The 10,340-nt window shown below is 37.3% G+C and overlaps 1 long non-coding RNA gene across 2 annotated transcripts; it reads left to right on the top strand.

The window, feature by feature from the left end:
* The first annotated feature begins 6,954 nt into the window (after nt 1-6,954).
* LOC134636382 (uncharacterized) lies at nt 6,955-9,986 on the top strand. 2 transcript variants are annotated; one of them, XR_010095009.2, is made up of 7 exons: nt 6,955-7,188; nt 7,876-7,987; nt 8,299-8,387; nt 8,501-8,652; nt 8,771-8,803; nt 9,108-9,292; nt 9,774-9,986. It is a non-coding gene; the product is annotated as an uncharacterized LOC134636382 (long non-coding RNA). The 2 variants fall into 2 exon arrangements; XR_010573316.1 differs by lacking the exon at nt 6,955-7,188 and having other exon boundaries at nt 7,513-7,987.
* The last annotated feature ends 354 nt before the right edge of the window (nt 9,987-10,340 follow it).

Below are 10,340 nucleotides of genomic sequence, written 5' to 3'. Positions count from 1 at the left end.
GTTTCAATTACAAACGATACCACTGGAATAAAATCACAGTCATTTTGTAGATATCAGCGTCAAGACACAGAAAAGCACTTTTAAAGGTCAATTTCAAAACCGGAAGAGGGACAGAAACGCTTGCCTTAGCTGACTATCCGCTAACTGGCTTTAGCATCGTGCCGAACGTGCCAAAACAAAGAAATCGATAAAGAAACACACACACAAAAAATCACTTTCAAAGCTAAATTTCAAACCAGAGACAGAGATACGCTTACGGTGTGTCATAGTAAATCACTTTCAAAATCAATTTCAAACCGGGAGATGCTTAATATCAGCTAACTAGCCAGCAACAAAACCACGAGACAAAGAGAGGTGTGAAACCCGACTACAATGAAGCAATTTTTTGAGAGTCGCATCTTAAAAGTTTCAATTACAAACGATACCACTGGAATAAAATCACAGTCATTTTGTAGATATCAGCGTCAAGACACAGAAAAGCACTTTTAAAGGTCAATTTCAAAACCGGAAGAGGGACAGAAACGCTTGCCTTAGCTGACTATCCGCTAACTGGCTTTAGCATCGTGCCGAACGTGCCGAAACAAAGAAATCGATAAAGAAACACACACAAAAAAAAAAATCACTTTCAAAGCTAAATTTCAAACCAGAGACAGAGAGATACACTTACCTTGTAAAAGCTTACGGTGTGTCTTAGTAAACACTTCAGAAAATCACTGTAAGTTCAAGTCCAAAGCAGAGGAGGGGGGAAAGACGCGTTACCGGTGAAGCGATAGCCACGCTGTCTCAGAAAATCATGTCTACGGTCAATTTCAAAGCGGAGGAGGGGTGTCGTCATTGCGTAGTGTCGTCATACGCTAGCGGTGCTAGCGGCACTAGCTAGCTAGCCGGCTATCAGCAACACGTAAGAGCACTGTCTGTAATATGGGATGTCTTGATAAAACGAGCAGATATTTGAAGTTTACACACCTACATTCTCGCCTGAAAATATCTTAAAAGTTGATTTTGTGACCTAGAAACACTAATAAAAGACATATAAAACGAAGTGGTGGCCGCCATTGTTTACTCTGCAGAGGCGTGCTATGAATTGTGGGATATGGAGTTTTCGCCCAAGCATAGATCTTTTCACCTGTACTACTACGGCTATACCACTAGAGAGAGCCAACACACCACAAATGAAGTCTGTTTCTATGGGGCCAAAAGTAGAATCTTTCTCAGGAACCTAGAAATTGGCCCAAATTTGCACTAAAATCTAAATATTTCAAAAACTATAAAACTCATGAACACCAAAAGTCATACCATACTAGCCCAGCTCCAGCCGCACAAAATGATGTAACATATGTAACCCTAATGTCAAAACTGTTTGGCAGAGGAGCGCGGGAAAATTTTCACTAAAATATTAATATTTAAAAAACTATAATAGACATAAACACCAAAAGTCATAGCACACCATTCCAGATCCAGCCGCACAAAATGAGGTAACATATATGAAGCTTGTCTCAAAACTGCGGGGCGAGATTTGCTGCAAAATTTCAGGCGGAAACTGAAGAATAATAATAATAAGAATAATAAATCCGAGCAATAGTAATATGTGTGCCTCTTGGCATAGGCACACATAATAATAAATCCGAGCAATAGTAATATGTGTGCCTCTTGGCATAGGCACACATAATAAATCCGAGCAATAGTAATATGTGTGCCTCTTGGCATAGGCACACATAATAATAATAATAATAATAATAATAAATCCGACGAATAGTAATATGTGTGCCTCTTGGCATAGGCACACATAATAATAATAAATCCGACGAATAGTAATATGTGTGCCTCTTGGCATAGGCACACATAATAATAATAATAATAATAATAATAAATCCGACGAATAGTAATATGTGTGCCTCTTGGCATAGGCACACATAATAATAATAATAATAATAATAAATCCGACGAATAGTAATATGTGTGCCTCTTGGCATAGGCACACATAATAATAATAATAATAATAAATCCGACGAATAGTAATATGTGTGCCTCTTGGCATAGGCACACATAATAATAATAATAATAATAAATCCGACGAATAGTAATATGTGTGCCTCTTGGCATAGGCACACATAATAATAATAATAATAATAAATCCGACGAATAGTAATATGTGTGCCTCTTGGCATAGGCACACATAATTAGTCAGTGTCAATTGTTGATTTGTCCTGTTCCCATTGTATGACGAATTATGATGTCTGTTTGGTAGCCGTTTGCATACTATGCATACTCTCTGTCTTCATATGTGTGTGTATGTGTGTGTGCGTGTGTGTGTGTGTGTGTGGGGGGGGGGGGGGGGGGGGCGCCAGAGGGCGTGTTCGCCCGGGGCGCCAAACAGGCTAGGACCGCCACTGGTCACCGGCATGCTTTGTACCTGGCTCATCAGAGACAATCATATCCAGGTAAAATAATTTCCTTTAACCTACACGCATTTAGGAATGACTAGTTTCATGGATTATTTCAGTGACTGAATGATTGCCAGTCATTCCTACACATTTACTGTATTATATAGAATATGTAAAGTAAATCTCTTTGAAACTTACACAAGGACATTTTCTATTGCTATTTATTTTCTATTATTCATTTGATCCTGTAACTTATTTGTGTGCATGGTTGGGTTGTAAAAATGTCACAAAACCGCATAACAGGGTTATTTTTGAGTTCACAAAAAATCTAAGTTATACAGATGAAGTGTATAAAATTTAAGTGTTTTCACAGCATATTAGTATATTTTACTTAAGCTTAATAATCAGAATAATGCTTTGATCTCTTCGAATAAATGAAATCATACCTTTCTACTAAAACTGTTTATATTGTTCTCCACTTTTTCCTTAACCAGACCAGACCCTTGTTCTACAGGATTAACCTGAGTGTCCCAGTCCTGGACCGTTTTTTCCAAACCAACAGGATTCCAGGCCTGATTTTTATTGATCTATTATGAATATTCTTGTTTCATTGTTATTGGTATTTACTTTATTCTCATTAAATAAATATCCATTTAAAATTGTTCAAAGTTAGCATTCTGTTCATGTTAAAAATACCTGTAAATAAAATGAGTTCAGTGACAATTACTGTTTGTTTTAATTAATTTATTCATGACATAAAACTCTAATGCAACACATAACAACTTAACAAATATATCCAAATAAATAAATTTATTAATGCATAACTCAGTTTGGAACTAATCTTTCAAGTACTATATTGAAAACAGTCTGTCCATCTTTTCCCTGCTCTCTTGCGCTCTCCTCTCCTCAGCCTCAGCCTCTCTTTGCTGCCACTCTGATGAGGTCTAGCAGCTCATCATTCCTGTCTCTTTTCCTCTTTCCCCGTGTTGTGGGTGGCTGACTCACTTCCTCATTGCTTTCATTTTGGTCACCCACTGCTGCGCTTGGCCCTGGAGTGTCCTCAGGGAGAGAGGAAATTAGGACAGGAGGCAAATAAATACAACACAACAACTCTTAGTTATTGTATATTTATTAACTTGTGTTCTTAAGAATTATCTTGATTTAAAAAAAAAAAAATACAAAGTATGTATGTGTGTTAAGTTATCCCATTTCTTTCTGGCCTGCAGGGTGACTTTCCCCAGTAGGCCCATCTTCTCCAGAATTGTCCTGATCACACACAAAAAGTAAGAGAAGTGGGTAAAGCATGGCAACTATGTTAATCTCTAAATCCAAATGTTTTCACAGCAGAACAGAAGAGGAATTCTGTCTGGACATCACAGGTTCTGTACAGCATGAGGGTTAATAAAACCGTACTCATATGAATATGATGTGTAAATTCATTTATTCTTGTACCTCCGTGCCACAGTGGCCAAATTTTTCACCCCAGTGAAGAGGTGATCATTTTCTCCTCGCATTTTAATAAATTGAGCCATGGGCAAACACACACAACCAATAATATTTTCATGACCTTCCTCTTGAGTCTGAAGTGTATAAACAGCTGGGTTCCTTTCAACTTTAAAGAATGCTTATGTGATAATATTTCTGTGAAGACCCTGGGGTATTTGAATAAAGCAGGATTTATTTCAAACAAGCCCATCACAGATCGTACACAATCCAGGGAGAGTTCTGAAAGTCAAATTGTAAAAAAAATCTTGAAAGGAACTGTGAACATAACTCACATTTATAACCTGCAGACTGCACCCATAGGGTACCATTTTTGGCATTCTCTAACACATCGCCCTAACTTTAACATATTTGGCACAACCTCAGTCTATCACTTCTGCTATCCTTAGGCACAGTCAGATGTTCTTTACCTTTCATTTTTGACCCTCTCGGTATTTAGCCTTGGCTAGGGAATGTACTCCAAGTCCATGCTGAGACCTCAAGATGTTATGTGTTGTCAGACACTACAACCAAGCCGTCAAGTGAGACCAGAGGAACTTTGGTGTGGTTTTTGAACATGCAATGTTACTTGAAACACTCCAAACACTATTCCAAACAACTGGTTTGAAGCTGGTTACTTTTTAATTTTAGATTTCATTTTTAAGGACTTAATTTGAACTTTCAGTGCTCTGCATGGTCAGGCTCAGATAAGATAAAATAAGAACTTCATTGATTCCTCTTGGGGAAATTCGCTCATCACAGCAGCAATAAAAAGTGATGAAAACGGACACAAGAGTAGAAAAAAAATCATTATAGCATGTAATATCAAGAAAAGCAAAAAATACAAATAAAAAAACAAAGATATAATTGAATTATACAGAGAAAAATACAGATTTGGTATTTTGTGCAAATTGAGGATTTCCAGTTGTTCAATTAGGGCTGTTCACATTAGCAAACATGCAGTTGAGCATTTCCAGTAAATCAGACACACTCTACTGTATTAGAGAAAAGACCATTAGCTACATTACATATTGCTATGTGGAAGCATAACTCACCTGAAACACTAAAGAGACTTTGGAAGTTGGAAGTTTTGGTTGATCAGATCCAGTATGTAAAAGCTCCTCAGTATATTACCAATCTGTTAAAACCTTACTCTTCAACTTGAGTCCTCAAATTATATAACCTGAAATAAGTTATATTTTCTTTGAACTGGTGCAAAGTAAAGGTAATGGGGCCTTTGAAGCAGTTACTTTTCAAAAGCAGCCTGTTTATTTAGAAGGGCTTTTAGGTGAGGTGTTGCTGTTGTTATTATTCTTATGATCATTATGATATATTTTATTAATTATATTTTTATTATTATGTTGTTTTATTTTCATGTTATTTGACAATAATTACATATAATTTTTTAAAGCACATAAACCATTTCTATACTTAAAAAAACTTAGCAAAACTAACATGTATTTTTTTAGCTTGTGCATTGTTTGCCTTTTAAAATGTTTGTATCAGGTGTAAAATGACTTTTAAAATAAAGTTGTTTTTTTAACGTGAGCGGTTCTTATCGCGTCGCTTAGCAACAAGTCGGATCTTTACTCCTGTTTTTTTAAACGGGGGAGGAGCGGATCGTTGTCTTTCCTCAGTTGTGAGCGGGCTTTTCACACTTCGTTGGTGTCTGGAATATGTGGAGGACATGGATTAAGGATACAAAAGAATTTAAAAGTAACACTAAGGTAAATACTGAAAGTTTGATAAATTATCATCAATGGTTATTTTAGTAGCTTTCTATAGTTGTCCTAAACGGTATAAGGGGGAGAGGCAAAACATCCTTAGCTAGCAGGTGGAACTGGGTTAATTTACTGTCATTGTCTTTGGCAAACATAATTAAAAGTTAATTACAAAACTCTTGCTGCCTATATTCTACTCAGTAAAGTACATTTTATCTTATCTGTATTCATTGCGCCATTCTCTCTATACAGTTTGCAAATTTACGTCATAAGGTACATCGCGTTTTTTTCTCCGTGCTTCTGCAACCAGGTATTTTTTTTATTAATTCAAAAAATAATGATTTTTTTTTTTAGTACTGTGCTTTTGTGGATTCCCGCTCAGGTAACTCGGCCGTTATGCACTACCCAGTAAACAAAATGGCAGTGAGTCATACCATATCACGTGACATACATGTGCAGTGTGGCAAGCTCACTTGTAAAATATGAGGCGGGTGTATGGGCTCAGTGAGGTGATTGTTTAAATTACAGCAGTAGATGCCTGCAGCTGAAACGGTTTCGTGATTTGAACGTGAACCTACCGGTCACGTCTGCGGTAATGTTACCAGATATGCATTGTATTATACCAAAAGGGGGGTGGATCGGTGTGCAAAAACAATGTTAGAAACGTTAAAATTTTATATAGCTTGTACAGCACACAGTTGCTGAAGATCGACAATTAATAATATTTTTATGCTCAGATTTGTTCTGGAATATGTCACCATTTTGATATATCTTCCTGTGACTTCAAAGTCTGTCAGCTAGTTAGATATATTTTTGTACTGCCTGTTTTTCCTGCTTGAGTTGGTCAGTTTACCATATAAACACATGCAGTGCCTTTCAAACTTATAATTACACTGTTCATTTTGTGCATTAATAAGTGAATCTCTTATATTGAATTATCCTAGGAAAAAACAACAACTTTTTTTCTCATGTACTTTCTTTCATTTCCTTCCCAGATAGCAAGACGACATTGAATCTATGTTGATTTTTCATCCGAACCGTCGTATATGGTCGGGGTTGAAATGCCAATGTTGTAACAACATTGAAATACTGTGGTAAACCGACGGTCTTACTATAGAGACGTTGTAACAATGTTGATTCACCGTTGTTTTTTTGTCATTGATATTTGATCTATTTATAGTCGACCAGGTGACAACAACAACGTTGAGAAAACGTCTATTTATAGTTGACGATCATTCGGCTCCGGTCACCATCAAAAACCATCGATTTGTAGTTGAGCATTAAATTGCATTGCAACTGATCGGGTATAAAGTACCAGAGAAAGTAGATTTATTGTTCATTTGTTATGAATGACTTGGTCTAGTTCACCAGCTTTAAAAAATCGTGTCTACGTGCAATTTATGTATAGTTGACCGGGAAATTAAAGCAGCGATCACTTGGACTATTCCGCAGCACCCCTCTCACATTGGTACACCCCCCCCCTCCCCCGGTATTCATTGTCTTCTACAGTAGAGCGGGACATTTGATTTACTCTCAGCGGAATTGACCGGAGAAGGCATCAGTTCATGCACTGCACTGGCCCGCACCATGATTAGTATAAGGTAAGAATGAATGATTTTTTTTTACTCGTTATTTCGTTATGTTTGCATTTGAATAACAATAAAAAACTTGTTAATGTTGTACATTAACGACTTTTTTACTGTTATTTACGTTGCTCCCACAAAATGTGGGAGCCCGAAATTGTGTCTACTTCTTACAATTCGGCAACAAATAAATTGCACTGCGAACAAAGTATATCAACAAAGAAAACATTTTCGTTTCATAATTTCTTTGTTATATTCCCTTACAAAGCTAGCTTTAACGCTTCGAGGTTTCCTTTCTTCTTGCCGTCGCTTCGGCGCTTGACCCAGACTTTCGCTCTGTAGTTGCTTATACTACAAAAAATTCTAAATCTGTGATATATGATTGATAAACGTAAAGTTAACTGTATAAACGTGTTCAATGACTTTGTTACTTTTGATGATTGGAGAGCACTCGCTTCAATTCGCACACGAAAACTTTAGACTCAGTTTGAATGCTCACGCAGCATGCCCATGTGACTGTACGTTGTACGCGCACCTAACTTTACGTTGCACGCGTACATGACTTTCCGTTTGTGCCTTAAATAATGAATAAGGCTACGTCCACACGTACCAGCGTATTTTTGAAACCGCTGATTTTTCTATGCGTTTGCACCTTTTGTCCACACGTAATGTATGTCTGGCCGTACATTGTGTTTGTATTTCCAGGCACATTTCACGAAGCAGAACGCAGTCTTCAGAGATATCCACGTGAACGCTGTGATACGTCTGACCTTCAGTCCGAAGCTGAAACTCAGACCAGTCTTAAAAGAAAGCACAAGTAAAACCTTTTTATTCACAAACATATCTTTGATTGTTAAGAATTTATGATCTTGTCTTTTATACATATCTGTGGTGCTTGCATACTGCAATATCACCACATAATATAGTCCAAAAAGTGGAAGTTTGTAAACTTTTTAAAAATGCAAAGCCGTGTACACTTGTGCACTTCAAAAATTCATTGTATACTGTACCTTCTTGCACGTCTCTGTTTCCTGTGTGTGTTGTTAGAAATCAAACTAACTTTAGGAAACAATATGCCAAAAGCATATTTACAATTACTTAAGACCGTTTTTAATTTCTTTTCTTTAGACCAAATCCCCTGTACACATATACGGACTCAGAGGATGAGCAGCCTACAAAAAAACGGTTTCCCCAGGCCCCTCGAGTGAAAATACCAGGTAATAAAATATTGTCTAGTGTCTGTTTACATATCTGTGTCTGACACAAGGAAACTTTTTTGACAAGTTGTCTGTATTCTTAAATACTTAAAAAATTATCTTTTTCTAAACAGCCCTCATCACTCCGCAGTCTGCCCCCCAGCCCACTGATAGCAACCATCATAATGCCCCACCCAGCTCCCGGCACCTTTCGCCACTCCGGCACAAACCAACACAGCTTTGCGATCTCCCCAGCATGCAGAGTCTGATGTCTTCCCTATAGATGGTATGCTTTTTAAAAAGCTTTAAAGCTGCATCACAATGTCATTGTACTCTTATCTAAAAAAAAACAAAACAATTTATACTCCTGGATGTCATCTTGTTGTGATTTTTTTTTTCTGTAGATTCCAGAGACTCTGTGAGGCCACTATTGCAAGGCAAGTTTGAAAATCTTGGAATTTCACAGTTTACATGGTATAACAAATATATGTGACAGGCAAAAACTAGTAAACACTTTTAGCAGTTACAAGAACTAACAAATGAATATCCAACAAAAGGGAATAGAAATACATTGTACTGCCAATACTTTGGTTTATTCTTTGTATGACTTGAAAATCAGGCTTTAGGGAAAACTAAATGACATGTTTCTATCATCAATTACATGAAGTAAACACACAAGCACTTGCATACACATTTAAGACATGAGACACGCTAATTCCATCTCATAAAATGTGTCTATAGGTGAGACGCTTTGCGTTGATTGGTGCTGCTGGACCACACTGGAGGTGCGAGTCCGCCGTGTAATGGTTTATGCCATTACAAAGGAGCTGGCCTCTGTACTCAACTGGGCAGGGGAAAAAAAACCAAGGACCAGACAAAGCAAAAAAGGGCATTTAAAGAGACAGCGCTGTGCAGATGCATATTTGGTAAGTTTTAACATTTATTGTAGTTTTATGAGCCTAAAGTGAACAATAAAGGGATCAATTGATGTGCTGGGTGCGTTTCACATTTCCTATGTCTGTTTTTTGCTATATTACTTTGTCTTTCTTAATAACAAGACTTTCATATCTGGTTAATCTGGAGATGGAGTCTTTGGTCTTCGGCTTGTTTTGTCCTCGGGTTGTACACTTTGTACAGCCTGAGGGCCCTATGTTTTCTTTTTCTTTTTCTTTTTTTTTAAAGGATACACGGCACACCATGCTAAGACATATCACATTTTCAGCTTATAGCTCTTTGGGAATCAAATGCGGCAGTTTGCTGATTTCCGCCTGGTGACTTTCATGTTTATCAGCCTAGGAGTTTACATACTTTCTCACTGCTGAAGACAATTAACAAGAGCTTATTCATGTGCTCTAATTCCCTTTTTTTGTCTTTGTTTTTTTGTGTGTGTGTCTATTTTTGTCCTAGATGGCCTGGCGCAGCAGGTAGGGGCGAACTCTATGTCTGAGTTGGTCTTTGCTCAAGCAGTCCAGAAATGGCTCAGATATGATCCAGATCGTACGGGTGGCGCGCAGGACGCCCATCATCCATCCCCATCCCGGAGTAAATAATAAAAAGTGACGTGAAACATAGAAATGTAAATAGGAAACTTTGTCTTTTAATAAAGTACTTTGCAAATGATACATGTCTATTGACCTTTTTTGTTTTTTTTGTTTTTTTCAATAAAAAGCAACTGTGCGAAAGAGGTGGAAAAGCAATACCATATCTCAACAGTGTTTCAATATCAGAATCTGACATTGTTTCAATGTCAACAGTGTTAGAAAATATAACGTCGAATCAATGTCAGGTTTCAACATTGATTCAACATCAAAACCTGACGTTGTTTCAATGTTAAAAATGGGTGCAAGAGTGACGTTGGGTCAACGTCACACTTCACCGTTGATTCAATGACGTCGCCTGATATTGACTCAACATTGTTTCAATGTTTCCTTGCTATCTGGGTTATGGCATTTAGATTCTTCAGGATCTCAAACA

The sequence above is a fragment of the Pelmatolapia mariae genome, linkage group LG2, assembly GCF_036321145.2.
Source record: "Pelmatolapia mariae isolate MD_Pm_ZW linkage group LG2, Pm_UMD_F_2, whole genome shotgun sequence".
Lineage (NCBI taxonomy): Eukaryota > Metazoa > Chordata > Actinopteri > Cichliformes > Cichlidae > Pelmatolapia > Pelmatolapia mariae.
The sequence above is the reverse complement of the archived record's forward strand: the minus strand, read 5'-3'. Positions and strand labels throughout refer to the sequence as shown.